We start from the raw sequence: 12,912 nt of genomic DNA on the forward strand, positions 1-12,912 counted from the left end.
CCAAGTGATCTGGTAATAGAGCGCACTAATAATGACAGCCGTTATCAGCCATAATTTTAAAAAATACAAGTATCTGGCGATAAAGCATATACTTAGCTGTATGACAGGGAGGACAACTTCAGTTTTAATGCTGTAAAACTCACTAATTGGGAGTCCAATACTGTTTATCTAAAACAAGTACATGGAAACGTGATTAAAACTTTTGAAGCAATCTTACAGGTTGACATTACAGTGCATAAAAATTCAAGAGGCGGTTGAAGGTCATTCATTAGCTGCCCTCTTCTCTCTCTCATTCCGTATACCAATAATTCTGACATAACTCGTAGTACTGAATGCTTGTGTAAACAGTTAGTTTCTTACATCAACAGTTTGTTAACGAGAACGGATGGAAATCGGCATCAATGAGTCTCAGAATAACTAGTAAACTTTCACCCGTCTATAGAAATTCTCTTTTTGTTTGCTTTGTTTTGTTTTGCACTGATGAAAATAGTCAGAGAGTGTGGCGACAACCTCAAGAAACGATGGATCCTGCTTGCCTTGTTAAGATAACCCAAGCATCTGGAGGTGGTATCGTAGTATAGGGAATGTTCTGTTGGCACGGACTGGCTCCATTGATATCGGTGGAAGGTCGAATATCATCCAGGGAGTGCCTGAATTTTGTATCAGATCTACTGCACTCTGCAATGTTGCACTTTTATCCAGAAGGTGACAGCAATACAACAGCGCATCGTGCAAGAATGGTTCGGAGAACATGACACGGATTTCCGTCATCTTCCCTGGCCCCCTCATTCATTTGATCTCAATCCTATTGATAATGTGTAGGGTATGCTGGAGAGAGAGAGAGAGAGAGAGAGAGAGAGAGAGAGAGAGAGAGAGAGAGAGAGAGAGAGAGAGAGAGAAAACTATCTGGCAACAAACTCCTCTTCCTTCAATTTTGTCGCAGCTACGCTTGCTATTATTCAAAACAAAGGTGGCCCGATTCGATGCTGAATAAAGGTTCGTATTTTTTGGTCACTGTATATATATAAGAAGTTCTTGCAAATACGGTTATAAAAAATAATCTTCTCCTACAAGAATGGATAGTTGAATAATAATCTTCATGAAAACATTCATGAAGATTATTATTCAACATTATTATCGATGCAAAGGTCTTCATGACAACATTCATGAAGATTATTATTGAACATTATTATCGATGCAAAGGTCTTCATGACATGACCTTTGCATCGATATTTACCATGTTAGCTTTATTAAAAAAGGTTGAAATCCAAAAAAAAAGGAAAAATTCCGTTACTTTTGTATGTTCACGTGTTATAAATAATTATTTAAATTCCACGAAATGAAATATCTGTACTACTGCAATACGCTTTTCGTATTTCAAAGTAAACCTACATTTTCCAACGCAATGCATCTTTTGAAACTGAATCTATAAGCACGCTATCTGAAAGTTCCCTCGAGTATTGCCGACGTTCTCGCGAGCATAATGATACTAATGACTTTTTGACTTAACCATTTAATTATTGTATTAACAACAAAATCTACTTAAGCTGGGTTATGCCTGTTATTTGCCAATTGTCAGTCGTTGATATTTTCTTTTATCTTTTTTTTTTGATATTGAACAATTTCAAACTCAGTTTGATATTCATCACACATTGACCAATTATGCACGAGAATTAGTCATAGCAAAAGATGTCAACTTTCGAGGTTCAATCGGCCTGTTACAAGTAGTTCGTGTGTCTGCTTGCGGCTACGTTGGATACTTTTCACACTTCATAAACACATCAGACGTTCTGACAAGCGGATGTGCAATTTCTTATGTTGTAGAAGAAAGATATTTATGAGTTGGCAGGATAAAAGGACAGGTCTGTTATACGTTATGTCATTTCAAAATTCTGCACGGAGTTCTTTGTTCATTGTAGGAAGATACGAGAGTGACATCATAGCTGGATGTAGTACTTATAGAATGACATTCTTAGAAAGATAACTGCGGATTAATTCTTATCCGCAGAAGAGGTAATAACGGTTATTTAAGAAAGTGGCATTACAATAGGAGAATTTAGATGAGAAGTTCATCATTACCTGTGTACATGGATTATCGTTTCAATCATCCCATTTACTGAACACGCGTAAATAATCATCGGATTGCTTAAGCAGACTTGTTGTCTGTTAAAGCCCTCAACTGTCTTCGCGCTACTAATGAAATGAGTGATAACTTCACACGGTAGATGAAATGTCATTTCATCGTGGCGCAATTACCATTCTTCTTCTTCACTGTATGGAAGAGCCCTGGATCGAATCCCGTTGAGACGAGATGAATTTTTAAGTGTTCTTTGGGAACCAGGTCTAGTTAATTGTTCTTAGGTCAGGGAGCATGCAAGGACCGACTCAAGATTTGAGTAGAGGAGGACATGCACGTGCGCACCTCTCAGGATGACCTACTGATTTTTCCTGAATATGTTTTTTTGTTTTTTCAGTGTTCAACTATTAGGTTTTTAAGCGTGAAAAATCAAACCTAAACAAACAATAAATTATTCAATTTATTGTTTTGCGCACTCAGTGTTTGGTGTATCGGAATGTACATATCACATTAATTAAAAACGTACAATAAAATCTTAGAACCTCACAAGCTCGGTAATCTGCTGTGTGGAAAATAAAACATGGATGGTTTGTAGAGTGGGTCACATGACACAAACAGATATAGTTGTTTGAAAAATAGATAAAAAACGTACATAGATAAATTTTTGGTTGGCAGAAAACAAAAGATTAATAATAAATAATTTAAAATAAATACGTCACACATTTAGTACTGCGTGATGAAAAAAAGAAAATGCTAAACCACATAACAAATACAGCAAATCCTTGCTGCACTTAAGAATGAATTTGGCAATGTGTGGTTCTACTCCTATGTACCAAGCTATCCCCTAAAAAAATAAAATAGTAATAAGGAATGAAAAGACAAAACAATGCACCTTCAGCAGAGAGTACATTTCGTCCAAAGAGACGCACGCCCACGTCCACCAAAGAATGAGGGCCACTTTGTAATAAATACAGAATAGGAACCGGAAACTCACAAGCACTACCTCTTCAAAGGGACATCTGAGCGTGTGAACTCCAAAGAGGATCGTATTTCAGTCACTGACCTCTATCCGGCAAAGTGTCAATGGATGTACCCATACGATCCGAATCAGACAGAAAATAACGAACAGAACCAAACTTAAAAAGCATTGTCATTACCATCATCCTCTCTATAAGTTAAATAACCGACTAAATGCAAATTTAAACGTTAACCCAACCAACTGACAAGTCTAAACCAAGTGTAAATATGCAAATCAGTACTGAACTAAATCATAATAAACGGACCTAATGTAAATAACTAAACACGATCCTTTTTGTAGTTCAGAATCGCTGATGTCTCTTTGAAAAGGTAGCACTTGTGAGTTCTCAGTTCCTATTTTCTATTTATGATAAAATGGCTCATTCTGTGGTGAGTGTCGACATGCGTCTCCTTGGGCGAAGGAGTCGAACGTCAGCATTTCTGAAGGTGAGTATTGCTTTGTCTTTTCTTTCCATAATTTTTAATTTATTTTATTTTTATAAGATGGTGTTGTACATAAGAGCAGAATCGCACTTTACAAGTTAACCCTTAAAGGCAGCAGGAATTTGTTGTTTTCTTTTTCATTTTCTTTTTTCATAAGTCTTAAATGATATTACCACGTTGGTCTCTAGGATAAAGATCAACTACTTTTTACTATTTCTTTCAAAATAACAAACTAAATTTCGGATTTCACAAAATACAAGAATGAAATGTAGAAGGTATGAATCAAAGGTGGTTAGTTTTAAAGTGAAGCCAGGGTATTCTAAATAAATGCTCTCGAGTAGCATGCGTCTATTAAAACAGATAAAAGATCAGAAAGACAAGACCAACACAAATTCAAATATTGAAACAGCAACTGTCCTGGTACATTTTAAACTGTCGTGATGAAACTTCCGAAGATTGCAATCAACTTTATTGCACGCTGCCTCTCATCCTCAAATAGGGGTATATACCTGGGAATAATGATCAGAGTGGGGATATGGCAATTGACAATTAACATATAACTGAAAATTTTAACTCACAAGCAACTTAGACTATAAGAATATGGATTCATTAGAACATATATTGACAAGATTTAGTGTGGTAAAACAGAATAATGCATCACGTTCATATCCTGACAGAACAGTATTAAACCTATAGTGCAAGTAAGCCACAGGCTTTTGCTACACCAATCAAAAGCAAAAGATAATACATAAATAAATGAAAAATAAAAATAATAATAACAATAAAATATATAAAAAATAAACTACCCTGTATTTGAATCCTCAGTAGGCGACTGTCCAGCTGACCTTCGAATTTATTCAAGCTATCAGCACCAACTGTACACAGGGGTAACGTGTTCCGATAATTAGAAACTCATTGGCTAAAAGAAACTTCTTACAATCCAGTAAGAAGTTTTGCGATAACAAAGTGGATATAAACACCGACCTGCCCACATCGGTTGGAAAACATCTGAGTTCGAATCCCATCAATGACGCGAAGAACTTTAATGGCTTTTTTACAACGTAGCTGAGTTACAGACACGATATCCTGATGCTTCGTCGTCTTAGTTTCTTTGGCGCTTAAGACACACGCACACACACACAACTAGCCTCTAGTCCTTGAATCATTTAAAACAGTAAAAAAAAATTTACTTTCTTTCAATTTATTATTCCCTCTCAGAGATTTATAGGCCCCAATTAGGTCCACTCTAAGGTGCCCTGTGGTTAAACTCTATAGCATACATATTTGAAATCTTTCCTCGTAGGGGTACCCTTTTGCAGATTTCGCCAAGTGGGTTGCCGTCTTTGGACAACGACTACCCAGAATCGAACTGCATAAAATCTAATCTTCTGTTATTCTCTGTGGTTTTATATTTATGCACCCTAGTTCTTGTTCTCACTTAACTAGGAAGAAGAGACCTTCCTCAATCATTTTACTGAACCCCTTCAGCTCCACATGCACCTAAATCAGATTTCCTCTTAAATGTCTGGTTGTTAAATTTTACACTCCATACCTTCTAAGCCGCTCTTCATATGTGCATCGATTTTGCAGTCATCACTAATCTGGTCGTCCTACTTTAAAGCCTCTCCAGAAGTTCTGTGTCTTTTTTTAAGATCCTGTCTCCAAACATGAATGCAAGATTTCAAAAGATACCGCTGCCTTCCTGGCCTCCCGTTTACACTGCATGGAAAATTTCACATCATGTAGAGTCGTAACAACTAAGTCTCCTCCGTCGTGAATCACTTTTAGATCCCTTCTCCCTCAGCTTATACATGTCTCCAGGATTTCTGTTCCCCAACTTTACATTTAGAAGCATTAAACTTCCGTTGCCATTATTGCCATGTATACAACCGATCGAAATCTTTTTTAAGTGGCCTGACCTGGTTCGGGTTGTAAAGCATCCTTCTTACCTTCAGATCAACTGCAAACTTTTAGAGCTTACGTTGGATACCCTGGTCAATATCATTTATGAAAATTAGAAATAGTAGGAGAACAAATACCGAATTCTAAGGGACCGCTGTTCCTAAAAATGTCCACCCTGGAGCTTGACTATTTATGACAACCCTTTATTTCCTCTCTTTCAGCCAGCCCACGATCCAGCTCAGGATCTTACTAGTAACTTCTGCTTCTTCCAGTTTATATAGCAGCCTTCCGTGAGAGACGGTATCTAAAACTTTACTAAAGTCATTTTTAGTACATTTAATAATTGACAAAATTAGTTAGGTGTGGCCTCTCCTTAAAGAAGGAATGCTGGGATCTATTCTAAGAGTTTCTAAGAGTGAAGTGGGAAATTACCGACCGGTCAATCTAACTTCAGTAGTAGGGAAAATCATGGAAACAATGATCAAGGGTCGAATTCAGGATATTTAGATAGAAATGGAATTCTGAAGGATACTCAGAATGGTTTTGTAAAGGGAAAACCATATTTAACTAATCCGGTTAGCTATTTTGATAGGGTCACTCAAGAGCTGGATTTAGGGAATTATTTCTACGTTGTTTATTTGGATTTCAGCAAAGCATTTGACTCAGTCCCACATGAGTGGTTACTTTATAAGCTGGAACAGGTTGGAATCACAGGGAAAATCCTTAGTTGGATAGCAGGATGGCATCAGGCAGAGGGTTGAGATAAATGGTTATTCCTCAGATTGGGTTAATGTAAGAAGTAGGGTTCCCCAAGGATCAGTATTGGGACCAGTGTTGTTTTTGATTTTCATAAATGACATCGATGAAGGGATAGAAGGCGTGATGTCTAAATTTGCAGATGATGTAAAGATTGGTAGAGTAGTTAATGATCACCGCCAAGCATAGCTTCTTCAGAATGATCTAAATAGCCGTCAGGAATGGTCAGAAAAATGGCAGCTATGATTTAATCGAGCAAAGTGTAAGGTATTACACCTGGGGAACAGTAACCCCTAAATAACTTATCCACTTGGTGGAGTTGAATTAAAGTGGATAGTGGAGGAAAGGGACTTGGGTGTTCCGATACGGTCAGACATGAAGTTCTGCGATCAGATTGTAGACTGGTTGCAAGAAAGATCCATGGTGTCCTATCGATGATTTATCTAATAATTGCTAGTAGAGATAAGGACGTCATAATACCATTATATAAGGCTATTGTTAGACCATACTTGGAATACTGTGTTCAAGTATGGAGACCTCACCTAAATAAAGATATCGTGCTTCTTGAAAGGGCAACTCGCCTGCTGAGATCGACAAAAGGGCGTCAGTATGAGGAAAGATTTCGAATGTGTGGGTTGCCCAGCTTGGAGACTAGGCACCCTAGAGGAGACTTGATAGAGGTGTTTAAGGCCCTGAGAGGCATAAATAAAATGAATGAGGATGAAATTTTCACGGTTATAAATGATTCTAGAACTAGGGGCCATTATTTCAATTTACAGGGGTAGTTGTTTAGACTGGATTTCAGGAAGTTTTATTTTAGGCAGTGAGTTTTAAATTACTGGAATAAAGTGTCTACCTGGGTGGTAGAGGCTGACAGTTTGGGGAAATTCAAAGATCAGATGGATAATTACCTACGGGAGGAGGGAACGTCTAGGTTGTTCTATTTCCTTTTCTCTTATTAATTTTTTTTTTAATTTTCTTCTTATTATTATTATTTTATTTTATTTTATTAATTATTTATTTTTTTTTTTTTGGCTGGTGCAGCATAAACACCAGGCTTCCTTGCACCATGTGGCCGTTGCTAATACTAATACTAATAATAATACTAATATTATTCAAGATACCACTCTTCTCGAGATGATTCTCAATCGGATTCTTAATCGTGGACTCCATGATTTCTCTACCTGAAGTCAAGCTCTTTTATATTTACCGAACTCCTCCTTAGCACCAATTTTGTGGAGTGGGAGTAGCTTTTTAGAACAAGGGGGACCTTCTCGGAACCTTATGACGCTCTCATTAAAATTCGAAATTATTGATACACTCATATGCTATCTTTTTAGTTATAACTGAATATATACTATCAACCCCTGCAGCCTTGCCCTCCTTTAATCTCAAAAGCTTTTCTAAAAAAACGGGTTAGAAAAGCTGCTCAGAGATCGGGTTTCCTGATCAGCTTTTCTAATTCATTATATAATGTTATAATGGCTTTTGTAATCCGTCATATAGTGATACAATGATCTCAGAAACCGGGTTTCCCGTTCTCTGAGTTCATTATATCACTTATTTTCCAGTAACCCGACTCTGTGACACTACTTAAACACCCGAGTTTGTTTGCTACTCTAAATATCGATGACAAATATCTTCAACTCATCTCTCTTTCAATCAATTTACTATCATCTTTCAATTTACTCTCTTCATTTTTTAATTCAAATTTGAGAACTCTTTATCCTCGTTCTTAGTTCTGTTTGCTAGCTCTGTCTCGTATTCCGTTTTACCCGTTTTATCCCATTAATGGCTTTTTTACACGTTCACTATAGCACTCATACAAATTCAGAATCCGATGGTCATCTGTAACTGCTCCATGCTTGTTTCTTTGGCTTAATCAAACTCTTAATTCCACCTGCCATCCATTTTAGAATCTTATGTTTAAGGAACTTGACTTTAAGGAAACTGTTTAAAGAAATTGATGCGCCTGTGGTTGCAAGGATAAATTTAATGAATGTTTATCGTAGCGTATTTGTAGTAGCCGGCACCATGCAATAGTCTCCTCAGTTAATTGACCCCAAAAATATGTCAACCCCTTATGGTCTCCTCGCTTGAAACTAGATCTCTACCTTTACCTTGAAAAACACTGCTCTTCAAAATTAACAGAACAAAATGTTTTTCATAAATATTTTATTGTAAATAGTGCCACTGAAGGCGAATATTTGATATAATAGGCATTCTGGCAAGTAAATTCCGAGTAGCCAATGAAATCGATCTACTATCTTACAGAGCCACACATTGTGCAAATTATTCATGCCTATAAAAACACGGGTTGCGACCACATCACTTCGTTCCCGTTTTTGGCTTGCTCAGTGGGATAGCCATATCTTCAGCACTCAGGATGGCAAGTCATTGTCGTTTAAATGATTCTTTGAGATGGCGGCCGTTGGACGACTTGAAGCTGGGCAGTCGCAGGCGGAGGTGGCACTTTGGCTTAATGTATCACGCAGTGTCGTCTCGGCCATACGGAAGCAGTTTCAGGAGACGGGAACCTTTACAAGAAAAGCTGGCCAGGGTCGCCTGAGGGTCCGTCAACAAGAACAGACCACTACCTGGCTCTAATAGCAAGACGGAGCCTATGATGTATTGTCATCAACTGTCTCTTGAGGTTGTTGCGGCCACAGGTGAAAACATTTCCAACCGAACTGTGTTAAAAAGACTCAATTGAAGTGGACGACTCTGCGCAAGGAATTCAGTGGCTTGTATCCCATTAACCTCGTCTGCGCGGGTAGCACAGTGATATCGTCATCGTCCTCCCCACACCGGTTGGAAAAGGCCCACGTTCGAATCCGTCGATGACGCGAGGAATTTTAATGGGCTTTTTTCACTCCGCGGCTGAGTTAGTCGGTCTCAGGCGTAGATAGCAAGGTTTTCCTCCCAGAAATTGGAGATTTTTCGTCCAGCAAAACAGGACGGAAACCGCGGAACTCGTTGAAACGTACCTCATTTGTCAATACTTGGAGTATTGACAAATGAGGTACATTTCTGTTCTCTGATGGGTCCCGTTTTAGTCTCCAAAAAGATTCTAGACATTATTTCATCTGGAGACAACAAGGAATGCTGTACCATCCCTCCATCAGAGAAAGGAACACGTACGGTGAAGGCGGTGTTCTCGTGTGGGGAATAATGATAAACGGCCACACCCCTTTCATGTTTTTGATAGGGGTACCATAACTGCGCAGAGTTACCGAAAACAGATCCTTGAACCCTGTGTGCGACTTTTTAGGGATGCGCTGCGCCCAGATTTTCTTTTCATGCATGACAACGCCACTACACAAAGGGCTCAAGTGGTGCAGGAATATCTTTAAACTGAAGTTATCCGACGACTGCCGTGGCCAACACGATGACAGACTTAAATCCAATCGAACATGTGTGGGACTCCCTTGGGCGTCGCATTTCACGCCGACTACTTGGTCACTTGGTGACCTAGGGTCTGCGCTTCTGGAACAATGGGATTTGTTGCCACAGAGTCTTATAGACACCCATATATCGAGCCTGCTTTACCGCTATCAGGCTTGTTTAGCCATTGGAGGGGATCATACGCCGTATGATCCTCTCCTAATTAGAGTAGCAATTTCAAATATTGCGCCAATTATTATCGGTTATCCAGGCTCATCCTTCTCGTTTGTATTTGTGTTTTGTTTTGTAATTGTTAATTTATTTTATTTTTTTTTAATCTTAGTTGAAGAATGAGAATATGATTTGTTGTTTTTTCTGGATTCAATTAAAATATTAAACAATTATTTTAATGTGTAAATTAAAAGGAAACAACTTTTTTATTCCTTTCTCAGCACTCGAATTAAATTTTCTACTACATAATTCATAAAATACATTTTGCTTCTCTAAAAATCTGGTCATACGACTTCGGGGTTTACATTAAGGGGTCGCGTCAATTTTGTATTTAATAAAGGGGGTTACCAGCGAAATAAGTTTGCGCGCCACTGCCTTATATTACTCCTACCTTTAAAATGAAGTTACGTCCTTATATTTTAGAAACGTAGAAAACACAACGCTTCACTAGAGGAATATAACTTGAATTATAATGTCCAAAAGCGCAATGTAAAATATGTTTAATGGATGTTCACACTAACAACCGAATGTAAATGTAACAATGTTAATGACAGGTTAAAATAATGAACATAGTTTATTGGAATGCAGGGGGATCTACGTGATTGTTCATCATTGTGAGATTATTAATTGATTTAAACTACTATTATATAATGTGCTAGATTTAAGTAACTCATTACTGAAATGCTAAAATTTGAACGATTTAAACATCTCACTCTCAAACACTTAAACAATGTTGGCGACATTTCGGGAACTCACAGTTTCCTGTCTTCGGGCCTGTAAGATTACACATTAATGCGAGGTGCAAATTTCTAGAAAGTTTTACAAAATTCTATTAATTTTAGATGACAGGTTAACCTTCTCCTCTCATATTAATCACCTCGCCTCGAAGATTAAGAAGTTCGCTGCAGCAATTATCCGGATTTCCAAATCGGACTGGGGACTAAATAAGAAGACTCTCTTACTATATTATACAGCAGTATTCGTACCAAAAACAACATATGCTTCGGGAGTCTGGTTTCACAGAGCCGTTGATGTTAAACTCCGTTCCAAGTTCATCTCCATTCAACGGATTATGCTGCTTGCCATGCTCCAAGCCTGCAGGACAGGGTCCTTTGCTGCTCTGCACGTCCTTGCTGGAGTCTTACCACTAGACCTGCATGTCATCTTCAAAGGACTATGTTATCGTCTAAAGCACAGAGTTCCGGCGAGATTCTCGGCATCTCATGCAACTTAACTGCTAACATCAAAGACGATTAACGGAGAATATGGAAAAACTTATCAGCGTGTGGCAATCACGATGGGATTCCAGTACTACTGGTCAAATTACCCGCTCTTTTGTTCTTGCAGTTACCTTCACTCTCAACAAGAACATCCGCCAATGGTTTTCTCCCAGCCTAACAACATCGTATATACTTACTGGGCACGGCTCCAAACTATTTCAATTTGGCTTGTCTGACACCAATCTCTGCTTGTGTGGTGCTGAGAAAACCTGGACGCACATTCTGTATCGCTGCAGCCTGTACCACGACGACAGATCTACACTACAAGCTGCTGTCAGCAACTTCACTGAAGGAAATGAAGTGGCACTGACTGAAAATTCTCAATCGTTCTCAGCTCTACAACAATTCTGCTCTGCTGTTTTCACAAAAAGAGAGCAACTCTTCTCAAGTCTATCAACGTATCAACAACAAGGAACCAACCCAACACCTGCAATGTCTATCGATATCTCTTAAAACTGATATCACCTGCCATCTACTTTTTTTGTTTAGCTGGTACCCCAGTTTGGACAGCTGTGGATACAGGATCAGCCAGCACTACCTCCAGTGGTTGCGGTTTTCGTCCTTCCTAGGACAGAAAAAGATGTGCCACAATTTATACTTCTGATTAATTGCGTGATGTGACGTAATGTGTGGATATGTTAATTTCACTTATGACATTGTAATTAACATGACTCTATGTATATCATTGTATATAATATGCATGAATGTACATAGCGGATTTACCAGTTTCTCGGATAGGGGCCGCTTTTTGTTTTGTTAATAAAGAATAAAGCAACTAAAAAAAAATTCTATTAATAATCAAATTATGTAAAATAATTAATTAGGTTGCGAAAGTTAGTGTTGGGGTTACAGTTGCTTGGTTTTACATTTGGATTACAGAATAATTCTTTATGGGTGATTTAATAACAATCTACATTAGTTTAAATATATGATACCAATTGATAATAATTATTATTACCCATAAAGAATTATTCTCTAATCCAAAGGTAAAACCAAGCAACTGTGACCCCCATCACTAACTTCTTCTACAACTTAATTAACTTCTTCTTCTTCAATTTGTTCAACCATCGTGATATCACCATTCACTGTCACTCTTGGGTCGTCTGTCTTGGAACTCCATATGTCTGAGTGTGCGGCGCATCGTTATATTGAATTTTGTTTTTGCATCTCCCCCCAAAAAACTCTCCTTCCTTCCTTCACATCCCAGGAGTGACAGAACCCACCAACACAGCTCAGCTGCTGCCATTAGGCCTCCCTAGCCACGCTCCCTTGCGTGGACCTTTGCCTCCACTCCCCGGCGGGAGGGGGAGATTACCCCTGGTGTCCCCCCCTCGCCACCCCTCTTTTTCACTCTGGTGGGGCATGGGCCTGCTGCACTGACTTGGGGTCATCTTCTCTATGGACCCCGTATCTCTATCTTTTTCCCCTAGTCTTCAGTCTCCCTCCCCTTCTCTAACTTACAACTAGCGTCCGAATCAACTGCAAATTACTTGGGCCTTACACCCAAAAACTTAATAACATCAAATCGCCCAACTAGTACTCCCTTTGTTTTGGCTGGCCACTATCTATAGCATTTTTTGTTTTTTTTTAGGTCCTTGTCACTGAAATCTCAGGAAATTAGGTGGCAGGACCTGCCAGAGTAAATAACTATAATAGGAGTGTACCTGGTCTACCTCCACGGGGCGGAGTGGGGCAACGTTGGGTCCCATTAAGGGCCCAGCGGCTAAATGACCAGATGAACAACGGTACACGACACTACACAAATACAAAATCCATATACTTTTAAACCTCTGGCATTGACAGTGTTCTGTTTCACACCCA

Source organism: Mastigoproctus giganteus, chromosome 2 (assembly GCF_048544385.1).
Source record: "Mastigoproctus giganteus isolate SK-2022 chromosome 2, ASM4854438v1, whole genome shotgun sequence".
Taxonomy (NCBI): domain Eukaryota; kingdom Metazoa; phylum Arthropoda; class Arachnida; order Uropygi; family Thelyphonidae; genus Mastigoproctus; species Mastigoproctus giganteus.